Genomic DNA, 17827 nt, shown 5'->3' on the forward strand with positions numbered 1-17827 from the left:
TACATTATAGTCTTTGACATGACATTTAGAATATGGCATCAAAAATGTTACTGAATCACTCCTCATACGATAAATAAAATATTGGAACGTTTTCCCATTAGGTAATGTACATTTGTCTTGTTTGACAGAAAATATCTATTATTTGTCACACTTGTGAGATATACGTAACATTCAAGGGGATTCTACCCATTCATTTGTCTTACTCATATATGTATGATGGATTCTCTTTCCAAAGACATGTGACATTAGGCAATGAAGGTAAGCGTAGCTAGCCTTTAGAAGGCAGACTGACAGGAGCACTGGATAGCCTGGCTGTTCCATAAACAAATGTCTAAATGTCTGTGTATATTTTGCTACTTTGTTTGTCTATCATGTAACAGACAAGGCTTTCTATACATGTAAGGTCTAGGTCTTGTATCAGACAAGGTCATGTCATGTAACAAATAAGGCGCGCAATACAAACAAAGTCAAGGTCACATCCCTTTTCTCTAACAAAGCTCCCAATACATACAAGGTCAAGGTCTTGTCTCAGACAGGGTCATGTAAAAGGCAAGGTTAAGGTCATGTCATGTAACAAACAAGCCTGCCTATATTGATAAGGTCAAGGCCAGATAGTGTAATTGTTACACCATATGTCTTTCACCTAGCTGACAAGGGTTCGTTCCATGATAATTTGCCTGTTTCCAGAGAAATTGTATTGGTCTAGTGGTTAAGGTGTTCCAAAATATTACAACTGGTCTTACACCTGTGGTCTAAGAATTTGAAACTCACATAGGCCTATTTGCCAGGCACTGACAAGAAGTTGGTGGTTTTCCTCTGGGTCCTGCTTTCTTTCACCTCATAAATCTAGAATGTGTTTGAATGACATTGGCTGTTTATATGACATATACATTTGTATCTGAAATGGAAAATAAACCCAAAGTCTAAACCTGTGAACCAGAGTTATAAACCTGTACACCAGAGTTACAAACCTGTACACCAGAGTTACAAACCTGTGCACCAGAGTTACAAACCTGTACACCAGAGTTACAAACCTGTACACCAGAGTTACAAACCTGTACACCAGAGTTACAAACCTGTACACCAGAGTTACAAACCTGTACACCAGAGTTACAAACCTGTACACCAGAGTTACAAACCTGTACACCAGAGTTACAAACCTGTACACCAGAGTTACAAACCTGTAAACCGAGTTACAAACCTGTACACCAGAGTTACAAACCTGTACACCAGAGTTACAAACCTGTACACCAGAGTTACAAACCTGTACACCAGAGTTACAAACCTGTACACCAGAGTTACAACCTGTACACCAAGTTACACCACACCAGAGTTACAAGTCAAGCCTGTACACCAGAGTTACAACCTGTACACCAGAGTTACAAACCTGTACACCAGAGTTACAAACCTGTACACCAGAGTTACAAACCTGTACACCAGAGTTACAAACCTGTACACCACAGAGTTACAAACCTGTACACCAGAGTTACAAGCCTGTACACCAGAGTTACAAGCCTGTACACCAGAGTTACAAGCCTGTACACCAGAGTTACAAACCTGTACACCAGAGTTACAAACCTGTACACCAGAGTTACAAACCTGTACACCAGAGTTACAAACCTGTACACCAGAGTTACAAACAATCTGCCGTCTTTCCTTGTGATATCAAAGTGGTGGTGGTGTTTTTAGACAAGAGCTGAAACACATCCTTACAGTGCTCACTGAGTGAGTTATCTGTCTACCTAACCTGCCAATGGTTAAAACACAATAGGTTAAATTGTATTCTTTGTTAGTGATATGCTTATGTTAGACAAAGATAAGTCTTCAAAGAGATCAATTTGTCTCCAGGTTTACACATAGACAAATTTGTCTTCAGACCTAACTGTATCATAAAACGTATTGGTCCACAAATTTGGAAGTGAAGTGTTGGAGAATTGGGGATCATTTGACTTTATGGCCTCTTTGACCTTTGAAAAAGGTTATTTATAATTTGATATGCCCTTTATTGGTATTACGGGGGAGGATGTTAATCTCATCAGGTTTCATCTGGAATTGATGTCCACGCTCAGGTGATTTGATCTCTTGGGATGGCAATTCATTTTCAAATAAGACCCCCCACCTATTTTGACACATTTTCAGACTTAGGGGGGATGTCTGCAAATAAGACTCCCCACCTATTTTTCAGTTTACTGAATGATGGATTTGAGCAATGGAGTAATTAAAAATATCAACAAAATGACTTTGTATCGGAACTTCTTTTTGTTTGTTTTATCAGCATAAAAAAATCACGTGGTAAACAACTGTTTGTGTGCTTGTTATTTTTGCCATTTAATTCAAGTTCATTCGTGGGTGATTTAATTAAATTATCAATAACTACTAATTGTGGACAGTGCTCATATTTAATTGGAGGTTATTTTCAACACTTCATATCGTTATGGTCAACACGTTTTAGTGTTCTTACGGCTTGTCATTTTTTACATGAATCAGCAAAGATATTCGTCATTGATGCAGATCGTTTCTGCAGTCCTGGATTCTAACTCAATACAATCATTACCTAAAACATCTACTTAAGGCATTTACAGTTTCAAATATGTTTATTTGTGAACGTAACGTACCTGTAATTCACGATCAGTTGGAGAAACCATGCTTTACTTTTCGGCCGACATGTTTTGTTTACGCAGTCAGTATAATATGATTAGCCGCAAAGTTTCGTATTTTACTCTGGATACAAAAATACTTGCTACGATGTTTTAATGCAGTTAATACTTGGATTAATATCTGAAATATTATCAAACTATCGTCGTATCAATAGCAATACCAATCAAATTCCCAAACACGACCCGGTGTGAAAATGTGAAAGTATTGCTTCAACCCGGCGTCATTTTCCTACACGTGTGTACGATGTTACAAACAACTGCATCAGTGCATGTCGGCACTTTGAAGTTAAATCACGATCGTTTGCTCTTTTGGCTGAGACAAATTTACATAAATTCTTCTGTTTACAAACGAATTTGATATGTAAACGTTTGCAGTGAATTTAAAATAGGCCTGAGTCTGAACGGCGATTGTCCTTTCGATTAACAGCGATTGATTCACTTGTTTACTAAGACGGAGATGTAGTTGTGATTGTAAACAATAACCGAATTTAAATATTTTAAAATACCTATACGATTATTAAAACTTCTGGATTAAAATGACATTGCTTATGATGCTGTTTCTTCGTTTTGATTCATTGGTGAATGTCCGCGTGACTCTTGCAAAAATGTGCGTTTCCCTTTCAGACTTACGTTACAACTGCCCTAGTATTGTTATATTTTAATTTGTCATAACATTTGATTAATTTTACTCGTACGTCTCCAATATTACTATAAATACTTGAACATCTTGCTATTACCCATCTGTCATACGACTGTTACAACAATGACAGAGGTGAATGACAGGACATTAAAAAATTTAAGATGGCGACCTCATAGATCGATGTTATCAGGCGGGTTGTCCGCAAATAAGACCCCCCACCACTTTTGACCTTTATTTCTTCTCTGGGAGGGGGGTCTTATTTGCGGTGAAATACGGTATATAAAACTGATGTAACTCTTGTAAGCATGTGTTTGTGGTTTTAGGCATTTCGAACCCTGTAAATAAAAGAATTAATAACTATGATGAAAAAAAACATCATTTGTAAAACAATATCATTATGTAAAACATAGTTTAGATTAGCTGAAAACAGTAATCAAGTAAACATATTGGAAAAAAAAATACATATAAAGCAAGGTAAATGAGATATGAAAAATGGCAAATGATTTCATTTGTAAAACAATATCATTTAGTAAAAGATAGGATTACAAAAATTTCATTGAGCTGAACATTGAAAACAGATGTTGTATGTATATATGTTTGTAGAAGATGTGAATTATTTTGAGTATGAGAGAGAGCAGACATACAGGCAGTACTGTCAGATCAATATTGTTAGGTTTATATAACCAGGAGTGACACTTAACTCCATCATATCAAACCTGTGTCCTATCTATTTTCTTTCAGTTATCAATATAGCAGTTTATCTTTGGGATTTCATTCAAGGATACTGGTCAACGTTAGAGGTATACAGAAGGTTATACGAGGTGATTTCTTGAGGCTTGGATGATGTGCTATGTGATAGATTGGATTCATATTTCACTCACACTTATTTAATAAATCAACCTTTTATACTTCATTGAGAAAACGTAATTCATTCAATGTATGCCTTAATATTTGTTTTGTGTTGGTTAAATGGTGATGTTTAGACTTTTTAACACTAAATGTAAACTTATAAATATAGATATAAATGTGACAGTTTTGTATCTGAATGTCTACTGTTACATTGTTTTTAAGAAAGAGGAACTAATGTTAAGTAGTTTAATTCTGGCATCTTAGTTGCTGATTAGATTCATTCTCTAAGACAGGATGTCATCGAACATCTATTTTTACTAAATAGATATTATCTTTGGTACCATTTTGGATGAAAAAAAAGAACCCCGAACCCTGGCACACACCTGATGGTCATTTTTGTTTGGTTTAGATCTTACATATTTCAGATGTTTTAACATATTTTAAGTGTTGGCCCTAACATTGTTTGTTGTTTATAAGATTTGAGTGAAACAATGATTTGGGGGCTCATTAAAGAGAAAGGTCCTTTGTAACAATTAAGAGATGATAAAATGTAATGGCCATGCAAACCTTAGAGGCTCCAGCCCATGCCCGATAGGACCTTCTGAAACTTGACTAGTAGGCTCTACCATGGAGCAGCATGACGACTCTAAATGATCTCATACTTGTTGTAGGAAATGTAATATAGACCCTGTATCATACTCAGGTCCCTTAGTTCACACTATACATAAAAACGCTGAGTCTCATTCCATTTTGATATAAACAATTTTAACTGAATCTCCTTTCTTTATTAACACATTTATATTTACAATGTACTTCGGTGTTTAAGCATTTATTTTGCTTTAACCTGTAGAGGTCTTTAAGGACATATTGTCTGGTTTAAAAAGTGATGGAAAGTCACAGTACCTAGAGAACATCCATTGAGCTGCATTAAGTACCTGGCAACTGCACCATATTGTTTCGAACTCAGAACCCAAAGTTAGAGGGCCTGTAGTAATAGTTTGTATTATGTTTGAACATCTTACTATAATCAGTCAGGAGCATTAAACTTAAATTATAATGGATAATCGTGGATGAAGAAGTGATAGTTCTAATTTCAGATATCTATATAAATACTTGATGTGTATTTTGACAGTAAGGTCTTTCTTCTCTCCTTTCACACTATCAGAGGAATGGTGTCTGGTTGAGGGGAGAAAATTTGATTTCTGTCTGTAGATAAAGTGATGACCGCTAAACAGAATGATGTTTGTCTGTCTAGAAGGTGTTAGCCAAGACACGAAACCAAAATAAATTATTCACATAGATCTACATTGATTTGTTGTCATTCTTGAAACTCTGACACCAACAAATAGCAAAATCCTATTACAGAAAATCTGTGGGAATCCATTGTCACAAAATGACAAAACCGCCTGCTCAGAGATCGGCTAAAACATCCAAAATGAATATTTGATATGTAAAAGGAATTGCAAGGAATTGCATGTCACAAGATATCATCAAAAATTTCATTTAGAATCTGCCGAGTTCGTAATTCTTATCGTAGGTGTCGCTCTCTACAATGGAGCATATGAATGAACAGAAGTATTTATGTCTACGAAAATATTTGTATTCTGATGCTTCCCTCCATATCTGTAATCATATGATACCAGACATATTGATTGGACGTATTCACAGGTCACATGATTCCTCAACCCTGTCATGGAGAGCAGTGACATATTTCAGTTTCTCTGTCCAAAGTTCTTCTCTATGTTGCATGCAACACTAGACATTCCAATCCCAAAAGTGCACGGAGGTTCAGAAGTTTTATTTGATTGACAGTTCTGTTAAGTGTATTGCTTAATTAGAATAATACAGCAGAAAAATTAAAGAATTATATCGCCGATTATTTAGAATTATACAGCAGAATAACTAAGCAATTTACTTGTACCCAATAAACGCCCAGGGCGTTTAGAAATTTGAAAAAATGAAAAGATGCTTACTGAGACAAAATTATTGCAAAAACAAAGTGCAAACCTATAAAGTTTTGATAGTTAGTCTTTATTTACGCCCACGCAATTGAAATTGAGGAATCAAAAGGGGGAGGGGCGCTAATAGGGACATGGGCGCTTATTGGATCGAATACGGTATATCCTCTAATAAAACCAGTGGTAAGACAGATTTATGAAATAAATATTTTGTATCAGAATGTTTTACACCTGTGGTGCATGATACATCTCTTTCACTCAGTACTCAGATTATCGGAGGTCCACTTCTACCTGTTGTTTTAGTTTGCGATTCATGGTCATGTGTTAATGCCTTGCCGTATTGCTCTCTTAATTGGTACAGTTAACCACCTTATATTCGCCTACAATTAAATTTTGCATATTTCCTGGGCAATGAGAAACCACAAAAATGTTTTAAATACATTAAAAGTAGAACCAAAGATAGGGTGATTCTCAAAATGGCAAAATTAAATTGTTGGGGAAAATTTATGAAAATGTGAAATTGAGTCTCCACAAAATAAAGTGTTGTACAATTTTCCTCTGAAGTACACTAGAACTTTTAATCAAGTATATAATTTTACATAGACTTTGAAAAAAAATCTGAGAAAGTTTTATGGTGGCGGTACGGGTGTTAGTATAATGAGTAAAATAAAATCAGTTTGTCAAATGGCAATTGAGCTTGAAACAATATGCCCCTATATGAGCACTTTTCTTGATGTTCTTGTTTCCAGACTTGTTATTGAAATATCTATGCTATTTCCAACTTTTGTTGCATATTATTTCCCCACACTTACACATTTTTGAAAAAGAGTTAAACCTGTGATCAATCTGCTCTTTTATGGTTTTTTGTCTAACTTGACTAGTTTCTGACTTTTTCTTTTTTTTTCTCAATAGAGTGTCAATATTTGTGTAATTTTGTATCCTTCTTGTCTAAACTTTACAAACCAGTAATTTCAGTATCAACTAAGATTTCCTTTATGGTGCATATCTCTATAATATCTATTTAAGATTTAATGAAACTTAGATAAACATTTATCTATACTCTGACAGATCGTCCGTTTGTAATACATTTCATAAAGAACATGTTGTTCATTTTATGTCTTAATACATCATTGTAGGATTTGAAATCCCTTCTCTGTTTATTTTTCATACTCACTGTTTATATCTTTAATCATTTGCAAGCTGAAAGAATTTGAACTTATCAACAAAAATTGTTTTGCAGTCTTGTTCTCGATGACACCGATGTTGACTAGAAAGTAGTCTGTTTACTTTTCATGCTCGCCTTCCTTGAAAAGAATGAGTTGCCTTGCTGTAAAACGCTTCTTATATTTATCGCTGTTTACAGATACAGAGTTGATATCTTTGTTTTCCCCTTGGGAAAGAACTGTTTCTTTGTCTGTATAATATCTATAGGACTAATTAATTCCTGACTTGGTGGTTCTTTGATGCTGTCTCCATTATAGTCCTTTCTCATTGTAGTTTTTTATGACAGTTTATCGTCATTGTTTTGGTTCCATCATTGTAGTTCTTTGTGACAATTTCTTGCCATTGTCTTGGTCCTATCATTGTAGTTCTTTGTGACAATTTCTTACCATTGTCTTGGTTCCATCATTGTAGTTCATTGTGACAATTTCTTGCCATTGTCTTGGTTCCATCATTGTAGTTCTTTGTGACAATTTCTTACCATTTTCTTGGTTCCATCCTTGTAGTTCTTTGTGACAATTTCGTGCCATTGTCTTTGTTTCATTATAGTAGTTCTTTGTGACAATTAATTTCTCGCCATAGTCTTGGTTTAATCATTGTAGTTCTTTGTGACAATTTTTTGCCATTATCATAGTTCTATCATTGTAGTTCTCTGTGGCAATTTCTTGCCATTTTCTTGGTTCCATCATTTGTGATTCCTTGTAGTTGTGGGTCCTTGTAGTTGTGATTCCTTGTAGTTGTGATTCCTTAGCTGTGATTCCTTGTAGTTGTGGGTCCTTGTAGTTGTGATTTCTTGTAGTTGTGATTCCTTGTAGTTGTGATTCCTCGTAGTTGTGGGTCCTTGTAGTTGTGATTCCTTGCAGTTGTGGGTCCTTGTAGTTGTGGTTCCTTGTAGTTGTGATTCCTTTTAGTTGTGATTCCTTAGCTGTGATTCCTTGTAGTTGTGGTTCCTTGTAGTTGTGATTTCTTGTAGTTGTGGGTCTTTGTAGTTTTGGTGTCTGGCAGTTGTGGTTCTTTGCAGATGTGGTTCCTTATAGATGTGAGTCTTTGTAGTTATGGTTCCTTGTAGTTGTGGGTCCTTTCAGTTGTGGTTTCATGTAGTTGTGGGTCCTTATAGTTGTGGGTCCTTGTAGTTGTGGGTTCTTATAGTTTTTGGTCTGTAGTTGTGGGTCCTGGTAGTTGTTGGTCCTTGTAGTTGTGGGTCCTTATAATTGTGGGTCCTTGTTGTTGTGGGTCCTTATAGTTGTGGGTCCTTGTAGTTGTAGGTCCTTGTAGTTGTGATTCCTTGTAGTTGTGGTTCCTTGTAGTTGTGGTTCCTAGTTATCGTGATTCCTTGTAGTTGTGGTTCCTAGTAGTTGTGGGTCCTTGTAGTTGTGATTCCTTGTAGTTGTGAATCCTTGTAGTTGTGATTCCTTGTAGTTGTGATTCCTTGTAGTTGTGGTTCCTAGAAGTTGTGGGTCCTTGTAGATATGGTTCCTTATAGTTGTGGTTCCAATTTTATGGCTCCTATTTTACTTGTCAATGTGGTTCTGTTGTGGCTCTTGTCATTGTGCTTCACTGTTATCACTGTAATTGCAGCTCTCTATTGTTATTGCTCCTTGATGACAACCCTCAGAAAGTCAGGTGGGCACTCTCACATGATTATGAGTGGTGTCTGTCCACCTATGTTATTATATCTGTCTGAGTACTTTTAGTCATGCATCATAATTTCATTTGGTTCCAGACAGTAAGGTTATTGGAGAGGCAGACTTAGGCATTAGACAGTGATAAAGATGGTTTTTCAGGACAATTAGATAATACTTTATATTTATGCCATGCTCAGAATGTCATATGTCATACTACAACCAACTAATATTACCTGAGCTTACTGTATGTAAGATTTTGACAGATGTATTACTATTACAATGCTATGTACCTCTGAAACTTTCAAAAAGTCTGTAATTCAGTTGAAATAATTAATTCTTGATTTGAATTTGTGTATTCTTGAGGTTTGCATATAATCTCATTTTCCATCATGTGTCTATTAGGCAATACCTTTAAAAACCTTTTAAAAAAACCCATGTCAATTCTGAAATTGGAAATATAGCAGATAAGTTGTTTTTAAAGGTTACCAGTTATCTAAATTTATTGTAACCTTGGCCTTCTTGCAGGTATTGTTAAAAGATCAAATAGATATTTGCAAAAACTTGAAAACATCTTCTTATGTATAACCAAATTGCTTGGAGTGATCAATTTACGCTCATGTTGGAGGCCTTTACCGCCTTATTTCTATATTTCAAATTCCTTATTTTTTTTTATCTTTCCCTTACTTTTTGAAACTTTCTGTGTCTGTATGATTCATTGATAAAGATATTGCACATATCAACTCCTGGAATATTTCAAGCACCAAAATGGTCAACCAGGAGAAGATAATGGTAAACCACCAGTATAATAATATCTTGACCGGGCAATGGAGACTGTAATGATTGGCTTCATGATAAAGAAACAGCCACTAATACAGATCCAGAATTCTTGTCACTGTTCAGATGTATATCACATCTATGGTTACCACTGACACTACTAACATACATTGTTCTAGCAATAGTACATCTTTGACTTCCACCAGAAATGTCTGTCCACTCGCTATGTCGAGCAATCAAAATAAGTAACAAACTTGTATATATATGTTGCGCTTGATTAGAATTTATTTCTGTAACATGGTTGATATTGTAGCTGTCAGAGATGGACGCCATCAATTCCCCACTAGAAACCCTGCCTTATATTGTAACATTTCAGAACTATGTTACAGTGAAGGGCAAGTAATTGAGCTGACAATGTCGCTGTCTTGGAATGGTCAAATGAAGTGAACCAGGACTGGTCAATACAACTTTATTGGTTATTGTGTTGTGTTAGACATGTGAAGGTCATGCTTGATTTATTCGTGAATTTGGGTCTATACATGTTTCTCGCAAGTTACGTATAATGGATCCCGCTCCTAGGTCAATCTGTACAACAAATTGTCGCAGAAGTATTTGTCCAGGCAATAGTTTGATGTATCAACTGATGGTCAATTCATTTTGAAAAATGCAATTTCATGTCTGAACTGTCTGGTGCTTTAAATGCCTTTTTTCTGGTTTTTATTTATATCCCCAAATTGCCTAAATAAGTGTCTGGCACGGTAGCTAGGTATCAATAACTATATAGTGGAGTTAGACCTGCTGCTTGATCAGATTGATTTAAACGTTTACATGGCTGCTGAATCAGACTAAAGCATGTCGTTGACATTGATTATGTTACAGGGTCAAGGTTATTATTCATTTTGTAGTTGGGATAACTATATTAATCAAATAGAAAAATTGACCATATCATCTGTCCAAATTGGAGGGCCAATACTTCATTAACATAACGAGAAAGAGACATCTAGATCCTTTTGCATTAAAAACAGACCTATCCGTTTTTCTCTTTACAGTCAAAAGATATCCCTATAATTGGGATGATAGGATTCAGACATAAATATACTGAGAAACCTCCATTAATGATATGATTTACACATCCATAGCTGACTTGTTGTAGCATGAAATCGCAGTTAATTTGACACTGACAACACCATTTCTACAGCATTAGTTACCATGGCATCTAAAATTTAGTGTAAAAAATAACTGACTCTTCTGTAAATTCTGTCGACTTGTCGTCCCGGCGAGTCCAGTTCATCTGTCTAATTCTCAGATGGACAGGAACGGTGTGGTATATTCTGCTTGGGTAGATTATTGGGCCATTGTGTACTCTGAGATAATGGTCCAATATTGTCTGTTGAAGGTTGGATTGTCTTTATCTGGCAATATGTGGGCCAATAATGCCTTACAAATTTGGATTGAATCAATATTTACTTAAAATATTCTGTTTGTGAAATGGACCATTATTGTGATTCATTGTGAAATAAGCAAAATAATATTTTTGACTTTGATCGATATTTCAAATTCTGAAATATTTTCATCATACAGATGTATAACAAATTTGTTTTCCTTTAAAATCAACGTCTTATAGTATTGTTATTCATGGAAAACCATCATCACATCTCTCTTGAATATGTTCAATTTTGATGAATAGTCTTGACATTAATATCCATATTTTTACACTCACCTTTCACGGCTTTTGTAATCCATAATATTTCCAATCTTATCTTGCTGTGTCATATGTCTACTGTTCCATCCAACAAATGTAAGATGTCATTCAATGACTGTCTGGAAGAGGTCTGGAAATCATTACTGCTATATAAAATGATTTCTGTAGGGATTCCTGGTATTGGATCACAGAATATTCCAAATGTAGATGTTAAAGACCAGGTCACCTTTACATATAAATATAAGATACAACAACTATGTGACTTATGTCCACTGTAAAATGGATAGGATCATGTTTATTCTCTATTTTACAGACATTTTTATTTAAAAAAATAAAATTTAGACTAAAAAAATAATTTATGTATCAATTAAAACAATGGTCCTAGTGTACATTGTGTCACGCCAGGCTAGAACCTTGGTGAGTTTGAAATCCTGAGAACCAGAAGTGTTGAGACAGAAACTTGGGTGAACTTGACATGTATGAACTAGGGCATTTGTGAGCAGGGATAACTGAGGTCCTAGTATGTATTATGTTAACTGATGTCTTGGTCATGTGTTTGAAGTGACTGTGACGCCAGAAACAGGAGCATGAATAAAGGCCAGCTCTAGGACCTTAGGTGATCTTAATGTATGGACTATAGGACCTTTATGAGCTGGATAACTTAAATGCTTGTATGTATTATGTTGATCACAAGGCTCAGTGAGTTTGGATGTATTATGTTGACCGCGAGGCCTTAGTGAGTTTGTACTATGTTGACTGAGATGGTGACCACGCTTGCATGCATAATTATGTAAATTGCAATGTTGACTGTCAGGCCTTAATGAGTTTATACTATGTTGACCGTAAGGCCTTAGTGAGTTTGTAATATGTCAACTGCGTTGTGGACCACACAGGTATGCATAATTATGTAAATTGCAATGTTGACTGCCATGCCTTAGTGAGTTTGTACTATGTTGACAGTAAGGCCTTATTGAGTTATTAATATGTCGACTGCGCTGTTGAACACACTTGTATGCATAATTATTTAAATTGCAATGTTGACTGCCATGCCTTCAGTGTCAGTTTCTATGTACTATGGTGACTGCAAAGCCGTAGTGATTTTGTATGTACTATGTTGACCGCAAGGCCTTATTGAGTTTGTACTATGTTGACCGCAAGACCTTATTGAGTTTGTACTATGTTGACCACTAGGCCTTAGTGAGTTTGTAAGTACTATGTTGACCGCAAGGCTGTATTGAGTTTGTATGTACTATGTTGACTGTGAGGCCTTAGTGAGTTTATATGTACTATATGTTGACAGTGAGGCATTAGTGATTTTGTATGTACTATGTTTACCGCTAGGCCATATTGAGTTTGTATGTACTATGGTGACTACGAGGCGGTAGTGAGTTTGTATGTACTATGTTGACACTGAAGTAATTAGTGTGTTTGTATGTACTAAGTTGACCACAAGGCCTTAATGAGTTTTTATGTACTATGTTGACTGTGAGGCCATAGTGAGTTTGTATGTACATGTACTTTAATGTTGACTGAAAGCCGTAGTGAGTTTATATGTACTATGGTGACGCAAAGCCTTAATGAGATTGTATGTACTATGTTAACGGCAAGGCCAATGTGAGTTTGTATGTACTATGTTGACTGTGAGTCCGTAGTGAGTTTATATGTACTATGTTGACTGCGTGGCATGAGTGAGTTTGTATGTACTATGTTGACGGTGAGGACTTTGTGAGTTTATACTATGTTGACTGCGAAGCCTTAGTGAGTATATACTATGTTGACTGCGAGACCTTAGTGAGTTTATACTGTGTTGACTGCGAGGCCTTAGTTATTTTGTATGTACTATTTTGACAGTGAGGACTTTGTGAGTTTAAACTATGTTGACTGCGAGGCCTTAGTGAGTTTATACTAAGTTGACTGCGAGACCTTAGTGAGTTTATACCATGTTGACTGCGAGGCCTCAGTGAGTTTATACTATGTTGACTGCGAAGCCTTAGTGAGTTTATACTATGTTGACTGCGAGACCTTAGTGAGTTTATACATGTAGACTGCGAGGCCTTATTGAGATTGTATGTACTATGTTAATTGCTAGGTCGTAATGAGTTTGTATGTACTATGTTGACAGTGAGGACTTTGTGAGTTTATACTATGTTGACTGCGAGACCTTAGTGAGCTATGAGACCGAACCTTAGTGAGTTTTATATACTAGTAGACTGCGAGACCTTAGTGAGTTTGTGACTAGTATAGACTGCGAGACCTTAGTGAGTTTATACTTAGTTGACTGCGAGACCTTAGTGAGTTTATACTATGTAGACTGCGAGGCCTTATTGAGATTGTATGTACTATGTTAATTGCTAGGCCGTAATGAGTTTGTATGTACTATGTTGACAGTGAGGACTTTGTGAGTTTATACTATGTTGACTGCGAGACCTTAGTAAGTTTATACTATGTTGACTGCCAGGCCTTAGTGAGTTCATACTATGTTGTACCATGTTGACTACGAGGCCTTAGTGAGTTTGTATGTACTATATTGACAGTGAGGCCTTAGTGAGTTTATAATATATTGACTGCGAGGCCTTAGTTATTTTGTATGTACTATTTTGACAGTGAGGACTTTGTGAGTTTAAACTATGTTGACTGCGAGACCTTAGTGAGTTTAAACTATGTTGACTGTGAGTCCTTAGTGAGTTTATACTATGTTGTCTGCGAGACCTTAGTGAGTTTATACTATGTAGACTGCGAGGCCTTAGTGAGATTGTATGTACTATGTTAACCGCTAGGCCTTAGTGAGTTTGTATGTACTATGTTGACAGTGAGGACTTTGTGAGTTTATGCTATGTTGACTGCAAAACCTTAGTGAGTTTTTACTATGTTGACTGCGAGGCTTTAGTGAGTTTATACTATGTTGACTGCGAGACCTTAGTGAGTTTATACTATGTTGACTGCGAGACCTTAGTGAGTTTATACTATGTAGACTGCGAGGCCTTAGTGAGATTGTATGTACTATGTTGACTGCGAGGCCTTAGTGAGTTTATACTATGTTGACTGCGAAGCCTTAGTGAGTTTATACTATGTTTACTGCTAGACCTTAGTGAGTTTATACTATGTTGACTGCTAGACCTTAGTGAGTTTATACTATGTTGACTGCGAGGCCTTAGTGAGTTTGTATGTACTATATTGACAGTGAGGCTTTAGTGAGTTTATACTATGTTGACTGTGAGGCCTTAGTGAGTTTATACCATGTTGAATACGAGGCCTTAGTGAGTTTATATTTACTATGTTGACAGTGAGGACTTTGTGAGTTTTATACTATGTGGACTAAGAGCCTTAGTGAGTTTGTATGTACTATGTTGACAGTGAAGCTTTAGTGAGTTTATACTATGTTGACTGTGAGGCCTTAGTGAGTTTATATATACTATGTTGACTACGAGGCCTTATAGTGAGTTTGTATGTACTATGTTGACAGTGTGAAGCTTAAGTGAGTTTATACTATGTTGACTGCCAGTCCTTAGTGAGTTTGTATGTACTATGTTGACTGTGAGGCATTAGTGAGTTTATACTATGTTGACTGCCAGTCCTTAGTGAGTTTATACTATGTTGACTGTGAGGCATTAGTGAGTTTATACTATGTTGACTACGAGGCCTTAGTGAGTTTGTATGTACTATGTTGACAGTGAGGACTTTGAGTTTATACTATGTTGACTGTGAGGCATTAGTGAGTTTATACTATGTTGACTATACGAGGCCTTCTAGTGAGTTTGTATGTACTATGTTGACAGTGAGGACTTTGTGAGTTTATACTATGTGGACTCAGAGGCCTTAGTGAGTTTATACTATTTGGACTCCCAGGCCGTAGTGAGTTTGTATGTACTATGTTGACTGCGAGGCCTTAGTGAGTTTATACTATGTGGACTCAGAGGCCTTAGTGAGTTTGAATTCTATGAGAGTTAGTATTGATCCTATGGTGACTGTTGACAGAGCCGGTGTGAAAGGAATTAACCTCTCTTCTGATGAAACATCTTATTCCGTACAGATTCTTTGGGTATTGACCAGTCTTCACAAAAACATATTATGCAAATCAGTCCAACTGGACTTGATCAATGAACACTTTCTATCTTGGGCTGCTTCCTGATAAAGCTGGAGGTATGATTGTGCTCAACTCTGAAAGTAATTCTAGATCTTGTTCTGTCAACTGTGTAGATGGGCCAAACTCCATAAGTAATTCCATAGCTTACTCTGTCATTCTTGATGATTTGACAAACTTGGAAAATAATGAAAGATCTTGATCTTGGTGTCTGTTCAGCCCAAACAGTGATTCCAAGTAGTTTCTGATTTGTCTTGAACTGTGTGAGAGACCTTTAGATCTAATTGATTCAGACACAATATAAACAAAATGGCAAACAATTTACTGCCATATTCCTGGTTTGTAACAGCAAGGACTTTTATCTTTTAATGAAATGCAATTTGCTGCTTATGGATTTTATCAAGTAGTTAAGGACAATAAATCTTCAAATTGTTGGGGAGTTGCACCAATGGAACACTTGTGTGTCATAGACCTTTTTCTGTACCATTTAAATGTTAATTTTCTCTCTGCCATTCTATTGAAAGAACTAAAAAATATTAACATAGACCCTAACCTGTCTGGGAACTGATTCATTTAGAATTCTAATAGTGTTTAAGCAAGCGGACCAGGTCACTATAACAGGACAGATATGTCACATTCCACAGGGTGCTGGAGTGAATTATGGCCATAATTGGTGCGACTAGAACGGTCAGTAAACCCACTCAATCGGTCATTTCCTAAGTATGATATATAGAGGTATGACATGGTCCACTAGAAATTGACCACTCGTGTTGAGAAGTTAGGAGCTACGTTACACAGATGATGAAATGTAATTATTCTTTCACTAATTGGAGCATTACCTTATTTGGGCTTCCGATGTTAGTAAATTGAAGCATTACAATGTATGAGGTTCTTACTGGTAGTAATTGTAGCAGTAATTTACATGTATCAGTGTGTCTGCTGATACAAGTGCTTCACGTCTTAAATGGACTTCAGGATGACATATCCATTTTGTTGATACGGTTTAATTCTAGGAAATGGAACGAGAAAAGGATGCAAAAGGGAGAGAGACACAAAAAAGATTGGATGTAGAAGATCTGACTATAGCAAGAAAGTGACTTAATTAGGGAAATTAAGGCTCATTAGAGTTTGAAAACATATTCTCATGAGAACAATAATATCCTTTGAATGACACTTGAATTTTGATTGAAGTACATTAAAATAAAAAAGACAAATCTGTTGCAAACAGAAATTAATTGTTACATCATTTGTTTTTAGAGCATTTTTATTGTATTCCTAGAAAAAAAATCTAAAAAATAAAACCCAAAAAATAATGAATGTCTATTCCAAAGGGTAGATAACTCTGCCTGACAGTTTACAGCTCTGAGTTAAGGATCTAATAGATTTCTCAGCCTGTGGTGTCAGCGTTTAGCCATTTGAAGAAAATAAATTCTATCGAGGCATTTAAAGTTACTGTCGTTTCTCGTTTAAAATTAGACCCTTATTGACATTTGAGCTCATTTGTAATGGCCAAAACTACTACTGCCCAGATTTATCATCTTGCCTTGGCTATTTCACATCTCACAGCATTGATTCCACGGAGATTTGAGAGTGGAAATGTTTCATATTGATTCTGTTTATGTTGACATTTCTTGATGTAATATCTGGAAAATTTTACAAACATTGCTCCACTACAAAGAGAAAGAGTTCATGGAGGACAGTAAAACGCATTCCATAAAATTGGTTATCAATGTTATAGAGGAATGTTGATGGAAAAGAGGACATTATCAAGGATATTCTCAATGTTTTTATCAAAATTATTATTGTAAAATGTTAGTTGTATGGTTATACTGCCAAGAAAGTTGACATTTTATTCATGATGATTTGCCCTGTACTAGTGTCACTGTTTTATATTTAAACTTCTATCTTATATTTCAACTGGAACATTATGTTAGTTTTGAATTTGCGTTCTTTTGTTATTTGAAACACATTAGACTCGGGTAGGAAGAGAATGGGGTGGGAGATGTGTGACGAGTGATGCATGTTATTCTTGTCCATCGTCCTGTACTGTCGTAATTCGTCCTGTTGCATTCCATTTTGTATATCACAAGTTTTAAAGTAAACTATTCTGACATTAATGATGGATTAATAGTTTTCCATAGATTTTAGAAACCAATGTTTAATGAGATGCAATTGACAAAGGTCAAAAGAAAATTTTAAGGTCAAAGTCTGCAAATTGGAACTGTTTAAATTTATGAATTTCAAATGAAAATGTTTACAAGTTATTTCAATTAATTAAAACATTACATTGACTACCAATCAAAGTTGAATAGTATTGACT

The 17827-nt window shown here is 35.8% G+C and overlaps 1 protein-coding gene across 1 annotated transcript in view; it reads left to right on the top strand.

Moving 5' to 3' along the window:
* LOC138319642 (UDP-GalNAc:beta-1,3-N-acetylgalactosaminyltransferase 2-like) overlaps positions 1–17827 on the top strand; it is a 247000-nt gene that overhangs the window by 63167 nt on the left and 166006 nt on the right. The gene's annotated exons all lie outside the window — the stretch shown is intronic.

This window comes from Argopecten irradians, chromosome 3 (genome assembly GCF_041381155.1).
Source record: "Argopecten irradians isolate NY chromosome 3, Ai_NY, whole genome shotgun sequence".
Taxonomy (NCBI): domain Eukaryota; kingdom Metazoa; phylum Mollusca; class Bivalvia; order Pectinida; family Pectinidae; genus Argopecten; species Argopecten irradians.